Genomic DNA, 14,138 nt, shown 5'->3' on the forward strand with positions numbered 1-14,138 from the left:
CGGCACCATGGACCCGTTGCCGGGCGGGGAGTGTCTCCCGGGGCCATAGGTGGGCGAGAGTAGACGGGGAGAAAGCATTGACCTCGGCCCCATTTCTCCTGCGGGCCGGGCGTGGAGCCGAAGCCTCTCCTGCAGCTCAGCGGCGGGGAGCGGCCATCTTTTGGATCCTCTGCCGCACGCTGCACCACGGGAGGAAGGTCAGGCGCGGGGCACGCCGAGACAGGTTCGGTCCTCCCGCTGGTCCTCCCGGGGGGGGGGGGGGGGGGGTGTGGAGGAGTGCATTTATTAAAGTTTATTAGGTAATTGTTTTTTTAAAGTAACAAAAGTGGGTTTATTTAGACCACGGGAGAATGGTGAGCAGGGTGGGCCTAAAATTGTTGCACTGTCGTGTACTGTTTTGGCTGTGTAAAGGGCATGGTACACACATAAACATATAAACATATACACACAACCAAATCGAGTTTTAGTAGTATATACTAGACCAAGTGGACCTGTTGGGCCCATTCCTCGTATAGGGGGAACAGGGAAGGGGAGAGGGTGTGACTGAGTGAGCCGTGGACCCAAAGCTCTCCTGTATTGGTGGAGCACCCTCAATTCCCCCCCCCCCCCCTGCTCAAACCCCCATATCGCCCCATCTCCCCCCACTGACCCACTCCATCCCCCCTGCCCACTCCCCCCACCTCCCTCCCCACACCCCCACTCTCCCTGCCCGCACCCCATTCTCCCCCCCACCCCCAATCTTCCCTCCTCCCCACCTCCACTGTGCCCCACCCCCACTCTGCCCTCCTCCCCACCCCCACTATACCCTCCTCCCCACCCCCACTATACCCTCCTCCCCACCCCCACTCTCCCCCATCCACCCACTCTCTCCTCTCCCATCCCCACTCTCCCCTCCTCCCAACCCCCACTCTCTCCTGCCCCCCACTGTCCCCGCCCCCACCCCCACTCTCTCTTCCCCCCACCCCCACTGTCCCCCCTTTCCCCCCACCCCCACTCTCCCCCTCCTACCCCCACCCCCACTCTCTCCTCCCCCCACCCCCACTCCCGCCCTACCACCACCCTCCCCTCCACCCACTTGGCCCCCACTCCCCTCCGTGGACCCATTGGCGGTGAAAGCCACTTACCAGTGACCGTGCATGTAGCGCTGACTGCCGGCGTGCGAGTCTCCCCCGGGGCCGGGTGCGGGCGAGGGGAGAGGGAGCCACTGACCCCGGGCGGGCGGCCCTGCTGCCGGTGGCCATTTTGTTTTGGCGAGTGTGGAGAGAATCGCAATAGAGGTCGTACGTGCCCCATTGTGACTGAGCACTTTCAAGAAATCGGTTAGAAAGGAAATTTTTAAACTGTAAAATCTCTGTAGCTTTAAAAATGTAGCTTCAATTTTAATTTGTTTCAAATGGTGCCCAGGATAATGGTGAGTAGGGTGGGCCAAAAATTGTGGCGCTATGGTGTACCATTTTGGCTGTGCGGAATCACAAAGTTATGGTGCACACATACACACAAACAAACCGAGAGTTTCTAAGGGGGGTAAGAGGCACCTGTGGCTGACAAGGGCAGTCAAGGACAGCATAAAAATAAAAGAGAAGTATATCATAGCAAAGAAGAATGGGAAGCCAGAGGATTGGGAATCTTTTAAAGAGCAACAGAAGATAACTAAAAAAGGCAATACGGGGAGAAAAGATGAGGTACAAGGGTATGCTAGCCAATAATATAAAGGAGGATAGTAAAAGCTTTTTTAGGTATGTGAAGAGGAAAAAAATAGTCAAGGCAAATGTGGGTCCTTTGAAGTCAGAAGCAGGGGAATTTATTATGGGGAACAAGGAAATGGCAGACGAGTTGAACCGGTACTTTGGATCTGTCTTCACTAAGGAAGATACAAACAATCTCCCAGATGTTCTAGTGGCCAGAGATCCTAGGGTGACAGAGGAACTGAAGGAGATTCACATTACGCGGGAAATGGTGTTGGGTAGACTGATGGGACTGAAGGCTGATAAATCCCCAGGGCCTGATGGTCTGCATCCCAGGGTACATAAGGAGGTGGCTCTAGAAATTGTGGACGCATTGGTGATCATTTTCCAATGTTCTATATATTCAGGGTCAGTTCCTGTGGATTGGAGGGTAGCTAATGTTATCCCACTTTTTAAGAAAGGAAGAGAGAAAACGGGAAATTATAGACCAGTTAGTCTGACATCAGTGGTGGGGAAGATGCTGGAGTCAATGATAAAAGACGAGATTGCAGAGCATTTGGATAGCAGTAACAGGATTGTTCCGAGCCAGCATGGATTTACGAAGGGGAAATCATGCTTGACTAATCTTCTGGAATTTTTTGAGGATGTAACTAGGAAAATTGACAGGGGAGAGCCGGTGGATGTGGTGTACCTCGACTTTCAGAAAGCCTTCGACAAGGTCCCACATAGGAGATTAGTGGGCAAAATTAGAGCACATGGTATTGGGGTGGGGGTAGGGTACTGACATGGATAGAAAATTGGTTGACAGACAGAAAGCAAAGAGTGGAGATAAATGGGTCCCTTTCAGAATGGCAGGCAGTGACTAGTGGGGTACCGCAAGGCTCGGTGCTGGGACCGCAGCTATTTACAATATACATTAATGACTTGGATGAAGGGATTAATAGTAACATTAGCAAATTTGCAGATGATACAAAGCTGGGTGGTAGTGTGAGCTGTGAGGAAGATGCTATGAGGTTGCAGGGCGACTTGGACAGGTTGTGTGAGTGGGCGGATGCATGGCAGATGCAGTTTAATGTGGATAAGTGTGAGGTTATCCACTTTGGTGGTAAGAATAAGAAGGCAGATTATTATCTGAATGGTGTCAAGTTAGGAAAAGGAGACATACAACGAGATCTTGGTGTCCTAGTGCATCAGTCACTGAAAGGAAGCATGCAGGCACAGCAGGCAGTGAGGTTGGCCTTCAGAACAAGAGGAGTTGAGTATAGGAGCAAAGAGGTCCTTCTGCAGTTGTATAGGGCCCTAGTGAGACCGCACCTGGAGTACTGTGTGCAGTTTTGGTCTCCAAATTTGAGGAAAGATATTCTTGCTATTGAGGAGGTGCAGCGTAGGTTTACTAGGTTAATTCCCGGAATGGCGGGACTGTGTATCATCATATCATATCATATATATACAGCCGGAAACAGGCCTTTTCGGCCCTCCAAGTCCGTGCGGCCCAGTGATCCCCATACATTAACACTATCCTACACCCACTAGGGACAATTTTTACATTTACCCAGCCAATTAACCTACATACCTGTACGTCTTTGGAGTGTGGGAGGAAACCGAAGATCTTGGAGAAAACCCACGCAGGTCACGGGGAGAACGTACAAACTCCTTACAGTGCAGCACCCGTAGTCAGGATCGAACCTGAGTCTCCGGCGCTGCATTCGCTGTAAAGCAGCAACTCTACCGCTGCGCTACCATGCCGCCCTATGTTGAAAGACTGGAGCGGCTAGGCTTGCATACACTGAAATTTAGAAGAATGTGAGGGGATCTTATCGAAACATATAAGATTATTAAGGGGTTGGACACGTTAGAGGCAGGAAACATGTTCCCAATGTTGGGGGAGTCCAGAACCAGGGGCCACAGTTTAAGAATAAGGGTTACGCCATTTCGAACAGAGATCAGGAAAAACTTTTTCAGTCAGAGAGTTGTAAATCTGTGGAAATCACTGCCTCAGAAGACAGTGGAGGCCAAGTCTCTGAATGCATTGAAGAGAGAGCTGGATAGAGCTCTTAAGGATAGCGGAGTCAGGGGGTATGGGGAGAAGGCAGGAACAGGGTACTAATTGAGAATGATCAGCCATGATTACATTGAATGGTGGTGCTGGCTTGAAGGGCCGAATGGCCTACTCCTGCATCTATTGTCTATTGTCTTGCGTTTCAGTAATATATATATGTACTAGACCAAGTGCCCAAATCTCTCCTGCATTGGTGCAGCACCCACTCCAACCCCACTCCCCCTCCCCTCCCAACTTCCCCCTCTCCATCCCGTTCAACCCCCCTTATCCACCCCCCTCCCTCCCTCCCTCCCTCCCCCCCCACCTCCCTCCCTCCCTCCCTCCCTCCCTCCCTCCCTCCCTAGGAGATAGAGTTAAACTTTAAAATGTGAATAACTTTAAAAATATAACACCAATATCAATAAACCTACTTGCATTACCATTAAAGTGACGACGGTGAGTAAGGTGGGCCTAAAATTGTCAAGCTATCGTGTACCATTTTGGCTGTAGTTCAGTCACAAATAAACAAACAAACGAGAGTTTTAGTATATAGATACTAGACCAAGTGGACCCGTTGGGTCCATTCCTCGTAGAGGGGGAACAGGGAAAGGAAGAGGGTGTGACTGAGTGAACCCTGGACCCAAAACCTCTCCTGTATTGGTGTAGCACCCTCATTTCCCCCCCCCCCCCCCCACCCCCACTTGTGAAGTCATACGCTGAGCACTTTCAGGAAATGGTTTAGAAAGGGAATTTTAAAACTTTAATATCTCTGTAGCTTTAAAAATGTAGCTTCAACTTGAATGAGAGTTGTTACACATTATGCCCAGGATAATGGTGAGTAATGTGGTACAAAAATTGTGGCGCTATGGCGTACCGTTTTGGCTGTGCCAAAAGTTATGGTGCACACATACACACAGACAGAGAGTTTTAGTAATATACTAGACCAAGTTGACCCGTTGGGCCCAAACCTCTCCTGCATTGGTGCACCATCCTGTCCTCCCCCCTCCCCCCTCCCCTGTCTCCTCAAACCCCTCTCCCTTCTCCCCACTCCCTCCTCCCCTCCCCCTCCCCTCCTTTTAAACTTTAAAATGTGAATAACTTTAAAAATATAACACCGATTTCAATAAAACTACTTGCATTATCACTAAAGTGACAATGGTGAGTAAGGTGGGCCTAAAATTGTCACGCTATCGCGTACCGTTTTGGCTGAAGTTCAGTCACAAACAAGATAACAAACGAGAGTTTTAGTATATTGATATAATATATATATAGAAGATAGATAGATAGATATAGATGATTGCCTGTCAATTTCAGTGGCCATCCTTGATTAAAGCAGAAGTTCTTTAAAGACAATAATGTCTGATTACTGTGGAGACTGGAAGAATAAAAACATTTTTTTTTATCCCTGTACTGTTTAAATTCAAGGCCAGTTTATTTTTTGTATGTCATTTTCCAAAGTAACTTCTAAGTGGTTCTCTGGTTGCTGCCTGAAATTGCATTATAACCAATTTGGCCTGCGTAATGCAAATAATGTTCCCTAAGTCATCACTCACGTTACATCCGATTCGTATTATGGAAACGTATGTTATTGCCCATTCCAGGAAAAACAATCACATGCTACAAATTATTTTAACAGACTTCAAGATCATATAAAAGTGTAATGTTTTGAATACATTTATCACTATCAACTGGTGGTATTTCCTCCAACATTTGGGCCAATAACAGTCCCAGTACAAAATTACCAACTGATCTTTTGGGGAAAATGAAATTTGGCATTCGCATTCTTCAACCTGCACTTAATTAGAAGAATAGTTCACATCTCAACTAATTCTGCCATATTTTTGATCACTCTTTTAATCTTTGACTTGACATGTCAGCTTGCACTGGCTCCTCAATTCATACTCGACAAATCAAACAGAACACTTGGTCCAGTTTTTCTTGTGCAAATAGACTGCTTTCAATCATTTTATAGAGTCATAGAGTGATACAGTGTAGAAACAGGCCCTTCGGCCCAACTCGCCTACACCGGCCAACAATGTCTCAGCTACATTAGTCCCACTTGCCTGCGCTTGGTCCATATCCCTCCAAATCTGACCTATCCATGTACCTGTCTAATTGTTTCTTAAACGATGGGATAGTCCCAGCTTCAACTATCTCCACTGGCAGCTTGTCCCATACACCCACCACCCTTTGTGTGAAAAACATAACCCTTGGATTCCTATTAAATCTTTTCCCCTTCACCTTGAACCTCTGTCCACTGGTTCTTGATTCCCCTACTCTGGGCAAAAGACTCTGTGCATCTACCCGATCTATTCCTCTCATGTATACCTCTATAAGATCGCCCCTTATCCTCCTGCGCTCCATGGAATAGAGACCCAGCCTACTCAACCTCTCCCTATAGCTCACACCCTCTAGTCCTGGCAACATCCTCGTCAATCTTTTCTGAATCCTTTCAAGCTTGACAATATCTTTCCTATAACATGGTGCCCAGAACTGAACACAATATTCTAAATGTGGTCTCACCAACATCTTATACAACTGCAACATGACCTCCCAACTTCTATACTCAATACTTTGACTGATGAAGGCCAAAGTGCCAAAAGCCTTTCTGACCACCTTTTCTACCTGCGACTCGACCTTCAAGGAACCATACACCTGTACTCCTAGATCCCGCTGCTCTACAACACTACCCAGAGGCCTACCATTTACTGTGTTGGTCCTGCCCTTGTTCGACGTTCCAAGATGCAACACCTCACACTTTTCTGTATTATATTCCATCACCATTCCTCCGCCCACTTGGCCAATCGATCCAGATCCTACTGCAATCTTTCACAACCATCTTCACTATCTGCAAAACCACTAATTTTGTGTTCTGATGCTCATGAAATTAAATTCCTTCAGTTATCAGAACCTGATATTAACGGTTATTAAAGTGCACCACGCAATGGGAGTCAGCTTTAACAGGATGCTGTCCCTGCTTTTTCAATATGACGGGTGACAATACTTGACTGAGGAACTGCAGCAGCAATAGTTATTTTTTTCAAGAGAATCATATCAATAAGCTGTAAATATGAGCTCTTCAATTCTTGCTGTGCAAATGAAATATAATACTACAGTTTTTTTCCCAGGAAAAATGTTTGTTTTCAGTCATTTGGGACTCAGGCTGCTGTCAGACAGTTAAGAGAGGAATAAAGTGAGAGCAATTAATAAAACAACCATTGCAGGAAGATAGCGTTAACTGTACCATACGTTAGAGAGATGTTGAGGATGATGAAGAATTATGTGCTAAATCTTATCAAACGTGCTCACATTAATGATATGGAGTATTATTACCAAAGACTTACAACCCTACATTTCTTATCCTTTCACTAGTAGCTCTGCAATATCGTGGAAGAAGCAAAAATAAAACAGAAAAATAAATCTAGGGCCTGTTTTGGAAAACAATCCTGTGAATTTCTTCTTTAGTTCATGGACAGTGAAATACTAATTCAAGAGACCTTATTGACCATACTTACGTCAAATGATAAATCATTTGTAATTTTTATGCAATCTCTGTCCCAGTCAACAAGCTATCCAGTTCTCTTTTGACAGCATACAGTAAATCAGTACAAATCACGCGAGCCAAAGTTGTAAGTCAACTGTTCTTATCTTTCAAAGAAAAGAAGAACACATCAAATATGTGGTACAATTTTGCTCTCGGAGTTTATGCAACTCTTGCTGAAATGTAGCAACTTGATGCTTCATTCACCTATCAAATTGCAATTTTTGTAGGTACACAATAGAGTCTTTGCATTATTCACAAAATGCTGGAGTAACTCAGCAGGTCAGGCAGAATCTCGGGAGAGAAGGAATGGGTGACGTTTCGGGTCGAGACCCTTCTTCAGAGTCTTTGCATTATTTTGTTGATGTACGGTGTTGCCCTAAAATAAATGAGTATTTTTTTTAAATTTCTGTCTGAATACTTACGGTTCTTCTAGATGCAAATAGTTGTTCTGGCATTCATTTTAATGTTTTATTTCACCAACTGAGCTGTCAATGCTTTATTTCAGTTTCAAACTAAGATTTTAAAAATGATTATGAAACCATCTTAAGAAATATCTTATCAAATAAACTTTCCTCCTTTTATGATCAGTGGTGACAATTTTTACTGAATAGAAAAAGACTGGGCTAGACCTTCGTAGCAACCAAAATTGTAGCTTTCTAATCTCAATCCAAAAGCTGTTAATGAAAATGCCCTAATTTTGTAGCGTCATGCAGGGCAGATACAGGCCCTTTCACCCACAGTGTTCATGCCAATCATCAATTAGCCATCTATACTAATTCCATTTACCTGCACTTGATCTGTCACTGACCATGCCTTGACCTTTCAAGCGTTCATGCCGATACTGCTTAAATCTTATAAAATCATTCAGCTCCACATCTTCTTGGATAGTATATTCCAAATTACAACTATGCTCTGGGTAAAAAAGCTTTTCCTCAGATCACATTTAACATTTTGCTCCTCACCTCAAACATATGCTGTCTCATTTTAGACATGTCTTATGGGGGGGGGAAATTCTTCCTATCCACCCTTTCTAAGACCCTTCATTTTGCACATCTCTTTCTGGACCCCTTTCTACCTCCTCTGCTCTAAGTAAAAACAACTAAACCTATCCATTCTCTCCTTTTAACTAAAATGCTCCATCCCTGGCAAGACCCGAGTGAATCGTTGTGCACCCACTCCAATGCAATCACGTCTTTCCACCAGCTTGACCAAACCAATGTTTTACAAAGTTGTATCATAACCTCCATGCTCTTGTAGTCCATGATTCAGGGATCTATGGATGTACACCAAATCCTTCGATTCCTCAGTACTCTCTTGGACCCCAACCATTCATGGTGCATTTCCTACCCATATTAAACTTCCCAAAATGCCAAGACATTCTATACAAAGTATTGGAAATTAATGCTCCATTTGCTGAAGGTTTTACTCTTTCAGCCCAAAGGAAGGAGGTCTTAGAAGTGGAAGAATGATAGGTAGTTCTGGATTAATATTCATTTAACCCTTGCTGGAAAAGAAAAAAAAATCATAGATTCCCTTCCCTCAGGGGGTATGGGGAGAAGGCAGGAACGGGGTACTGATTGAGAATAATCTGCCATGATCACATTGAATGGTGGTGCTGGCTTGAAACGCCGAATGGCCTACTCCTGCACCTATTGTCTATTGTCTGTACCCAAAAGATTTCTAAACCGTGTACCAGTAGATTCTGGTAGTCTCCAATGGACCCCCTCCTCTTGGACCCCCCGTTTGGCCAACTACCCTCACTAGAACTTTTTATCTCGAACTGCCGGCGTGACATCAGCCGCCTCAAATTCTCCACTCCCCTGACGAACTCCAACCTCTCCCTTCCTGAACGTGCAGCCCTCCACTCACTCCGCAACAACCCGGACTTAATCATTAAACCCGCTGACAAGGGAGGGGCTGTGGTAGTCTGGCGTGCTGACCTCTACCGGACTGAGGCCAGACGACAACTATCAGACACCTCTTCCTACCTATCCCTGGACCATGACCCCACCGATAAACACCAGACCTTTATCAGCAGCACCATCACTGACCTCATCATCTCCGGCGATCTACCCCCCAGTGCCTCCAATCTCATAGTTCCCCAGCCCCGCACGGCCCGATTCTACCTCCTACCCAAAATCCACAAACATAACTGTCCCGGCAGACCCATTGTCTCTGCCTGCTCATGCCCCACCGAACTTATCTCTACCTACCTCGACTCCATCCTATCCCCCCTGGTTAAATCCCTCCCCACCTACGTCCAAGACACCTCACACGCTCTCCACCTCCTTGATAACTTCCGGTTCCCAGGCCCCCACTCCCTCATCTTCACCATGGATGTCCAGTCACTTCCCTCCCCCACAAGGAAGGTCTCGAAGCCCTCCGTTTCTTCCTCGACCGTAGAACCAGCCAATCCCCATCGACCAACACTCTCCTCCGCCTAGCAGAGCTGGTTCTTACCCTCAACAACTTCTCCTTTGACTCCTCCCACTTCCTCCAAACCAGAGGCGTAGCTATGGGCACTCGCATGGGCCCTAGCTACGCCTGCCTCTTTGTCGGGTACGTCGAACAATCCCTGTTCCAGACGTACACTGGCCCCATCCCCGAACTCTACCTCCGCTACATCGACGACTGCATAGGTGCTACCTCTTGCACCCATGCAGAACTCACTGACTTCATACACTTCACCTCCAATTTCAATCCTGCCCTTAAATATACCTGAACTATCTCTGACATCTCCCTCCCGTTTCTGGACCTCACCATCTCCATCACAGGAGACAGACTAGTGACGGACATTTACTATAAACCCACTGACTCGCACAGCTATCTGGACTACACTTCTTCCCACCCGGTCCCCTGCAAAAAGTCTATCCCCTACTCCCAATTCCTCCGTCTACACCGCATCTGCGCCCGGGATGAGGTGTTTCACACTAGGGCTTCCGAGATGTCCTCGTTCTTCAGAAAACGGGGCTTCCCCTCCTCCATTATAGATGAGGCTCTCACTAGGGTCTCTTCTACATCCCGCAGCTCCGCTCTTGCTCCCCCTCCCCCCACTCGCAACAAGGACAGAATCCCCCTCGTTCTCACCTTCCACCCCACCAGCCAGCGGATCCAACATATCATCCACCAACATTTCCATCACCTACAACGGGACCCCACCACTGGCCATATCTTCCATCCCCTCCCCTCTCTGCGTTCCGCAGAGACCGCTCCCTCCGTAACTCCCTGGTCCACTCATCCCTTCCTACCCAAACCACCCCAACCCCGGGCACTTTCCCCTGCAACCGCACGAGATACAACACCTGTCCCTTTACCTCCCCCCTCAACTCCATCCAAGGACCCAAGCAGTCTTTCCAGGTGAGACAAAGGTTCACCTGCACCTCCTCCAACCTCATCTATTGCATCCGCTGCTCTAGATGTCAATTTATTTACATCGGCGAAACCAAGCGCAGGCTCGGCGATCGCTTCGCTGAACACCTGCGCTCGGTCCGCATTAACAAAACTGATCTCCCGATGGCCGAGCACTTTAACTCCCCCTCCCATTCCCAGTCTGACCTTTCTGTCATGGGCCTCCTCCAGTGCCATAGTGAGGCCTACCGGAAATTGGAGGAACAGCACCTCATATTTCGCCTGGGCAGTTTGCAGCCCGGTGGTATGAACGTCGACTTCTCCAACTTTAGATAGCTCCTCTGTCCCTCCCTTCCCCTCCTCCTTCCCAGATCTCCCTCTTTCCTGTCTCCACCTATATCCTTCCTTTGTCCCGCCCCCCCGACATCAGTCTGAAGAAGGGTCTCGACCCGAAACGTCACCCATTCCTTCTCTCCCGAGATGCTGCCTGACCTGCTGAGTTACTCCAGCATTTTGTGAATAAGTAGATTCTGCTATGGTTGTTCAAGTAGACATTAAGTAAGACATTGTCAGCTAAAGGCTCAGTCCCTCCAGATAAGTAATCAAAGTTGTTGGGACACCTTGAACAAATGTTATAGATACAAGGAATGTGTGCTTACAATAGTTAATGGATAAACATTGCCCTTGGGCACTCAGACTGTTAAGCCAGTTGTTCATATCCCTCCACAGATGGTGATTTAGATTCATGTGGACAATATTAGCTTGGTGTTTTGACTTTTGGATCAGTCAACTACACTTGTTCTGGAAGCAGAAATAAAAAGCACCAGGCAATTGGTGCTTTTATGGCAATTCACATTTAAGACCCTCAAACTTTCCCAACACGCATAACAGTGACAGATGAGTTCTCTTTCTCAGGAATGTTGAGATATCTCCAGTATATTGTCCAGCCACTGATTGATCATTGAGAATTAAAATGTAGCTTAAGTACGAATCTCTCATCTTCTGATATGATGTTCCAAAATGTAATTATCGCTATGATATCTCATTGCGAACATCCTGACATCCAGCATCATGAAATGATTCGAGAGGCTGATCACGCACACGTCAACTTCGGCTTCTCAGAAGCCCTTGATCCACAACAATTTGCCTACAGCCGCAACAGGTTCCTGGCAGATTCCATCTCCCTGGCCCTACACTCATCCATGGAACATCTGGATGACAAAGACACCTAATTCACACTGTTATTTATTGACTATAGTTCAGCCTTCAACACCATAATTCTAATGAAATTCCCTCTCCGAAATCCAGGTCCTAGGAATCAGCACTCCCCACTGCAACTGAAACCTTAAATTCCTAATGTCTAGACCGCAATTATTAAAGATGGGTGACAAATGCCCTCTGCGATAGTTCTCAACAACAGTGCCCTGCAAGGCTGCATTCTTAGCCCCTTACTATACTACTGATACGCTCACAACTGTGTACCCAAATTCTGCTCTAATTCCATTTACAAGATGGCACTGCCGTGATGGTCCGGATTGCAAACAATGATTAGACTGTGTATGGGAAGGGGATAGAGAAGAAAAATCTTTTCAACTCGTCAAAGATTAAAATGTCAAGGAGAATCAGTACACTGTTTTCGGTGATATTCAGTGTTGGTGCTAAGGATCAGATGTCCTTTTTATCTAGTTGTACAGTAATTATAATTATTATTTTCCTAGCCCCAGCAATGTTCCTTGAACCCAAGCTCACCTTTGAGAATCTTTTTACTTTTAACAGTACTTTTCCGTACCATGATATTTGCACTAGTGCCTCTCTCACCTAATTACATTTGAGCTAATTTTATTCAGTGCTTTGGGCTATTTCTGAATTGGATTCAGAAAGAGCAAAGAATGGATCTTGTTATGAATTCACTCTTCAAAGGATATGATCACAAACATTTCTACAATTTAAGTGCATGAACCAAGAGATAAAAAATTGGCAGGCATGGGACAGGTATAGAAAGTTTGGATCAAGTGTATCCTTACAGGAGTTTTGGGAACTGAAGAGCATACTTAAGAAGGAAATCAGAAGAGCAAAAAGGGGGCAGGAGATAGGTTTAGCAGATAATATGAAGGGAAATCCAAAGAAATGTTAAGGGAGTACATTAAGGGAGAGAGAGTAACCAGAGAGAAAATAGGAAATCCAAAGCGGTCATCTCTGTGTGGAGCTGAAGGAGATGGGTTGGTCGTTAATGAGTATTTCTCCTCTGTGTTTACCGTAGAGATAGTTATGAAGACTGGGGAACTTGGGACAGTTAATGCGAGTGTCTTGAGGACAGTCAGTAATACAGTCGGGGAGGTGCTGAACATCTAAGGGGGTATGAAGGTGGATAAATCTCCCGGACCAGATCAGATATATGACAATAGACAATAGACAATAGGTGCAGGAAGAGGCCATTCGGCCCTTCGAGCCAGCACCGCCATTCAATGTGATCATGGCTGATCATTCTCAATCAGTACCCCGTTCCTGCCTTCTCCCCATACCCCCTGACTCCACTATCCTTAAGAGCTCTATCTAGCTCTCTCTTGAATGTATTGAGAGAATTGGCCTCCACTGCCTTCTGAGGCAGAGAATTCCACAGATTCACAACTCTGACTGAAAAGGTTTTTCCTCATCTCAGTTCTAAATGGCCTACCCCTTATTCTTAAACTGTGGCCCCTTGTTCTGGACTCCCCCAACATTGGGAACATGTTTCCTGCCTCTAACGTGTCCAACCCCTTAAAAATCTTATACGTTTCGATAAGATTTCCTCTCATCCTTCCAGTGTATACAAGCCTAGTCGCTCCAGTCTTTCAATATATGACAGTCCCGCCATTCCGGGAATTAACCTAGTGAACCTACGCTGCATGCCCTCAATAGCAAGAATATCCTTCCTCAAATTTGGAGACCAAAACTGCACACAGTACTCCAGGTGCAATCTCACTAGGGCCCTGTACAACTGCAGAAGGACCTCTTCTGCAAGGACACTGGGAAGCTAGAGAAATTGAAGGCACCCTGGCTGAGATATACGAATCATCATTGGATACGGGTGAGGTGCCGGAAGACTGGTGGCTAATTTTGTGCCTCTATTTAAGAAAGGTTGTAAGGAAAAGCCTGGGAATCGTAGACCAGTTAGCCTAACATCTGTGGTGGGCAAGTTAAAGGAGGGTATTCTGAGGGTAAAGATATATATGCATTTGGATAGACAGAGGCGGATTATGGATAGTCAGCACGGTTTTGTACATGGGAGAATCTGATTGAGTGTTTTGAGAAAGTAACTAAAATGGTTGATGAGGGCAAAGCCATAGACATTGTCTATATGGATTTCAGCAAGGCAGTTGATAAGGCCCCACATGGTAGGCTGCTGTGGGTGGTTAGATTGCATGGGGTCCAAGGAAAGTTAGTCAACTGGATTGGCTTCATTGAAGGATTCAGAGAAGTTGTTTTTTGGATTGGATGCCTGTGACGTGGTGTGCCTCAGCGATCACTTCTGAGCCTTTTGCTG

The 14,138-nt window shown here is 46.2% G+C and overlaps 1 protein-coding gene across 1 annotated transcript in view; it reads left to right on the forward strand.

Annotated features, from left to right (window-relative positions):
- Window positions 1-14,138, forward strand: part of cwc27 (CWC27 spliceosome associated cyclophilin) — a 74,735-nt gene that overhangs the window by 29,818 nt on the left and 30,779 nt on the right. The gene's annotated exons all lie outside the window — the stretch shown is intronic.

The sequence above is a fragment of the Rhinoraja longicauda genome, chromosome 1, assembly GCF_053455715.1.
Source record: "Rhinoraja longicauda isolate Sanriku21f chromosome 1, sRhiLon1.1, whole genome shotgun sequence".
Lineage (NCBI taxonomy): Eukaryota > Metazoa > Chordata > Chondrichthyes > Rajiformes > Arhynchobatidae > Rhinoraja > Rhinoraja longicauda.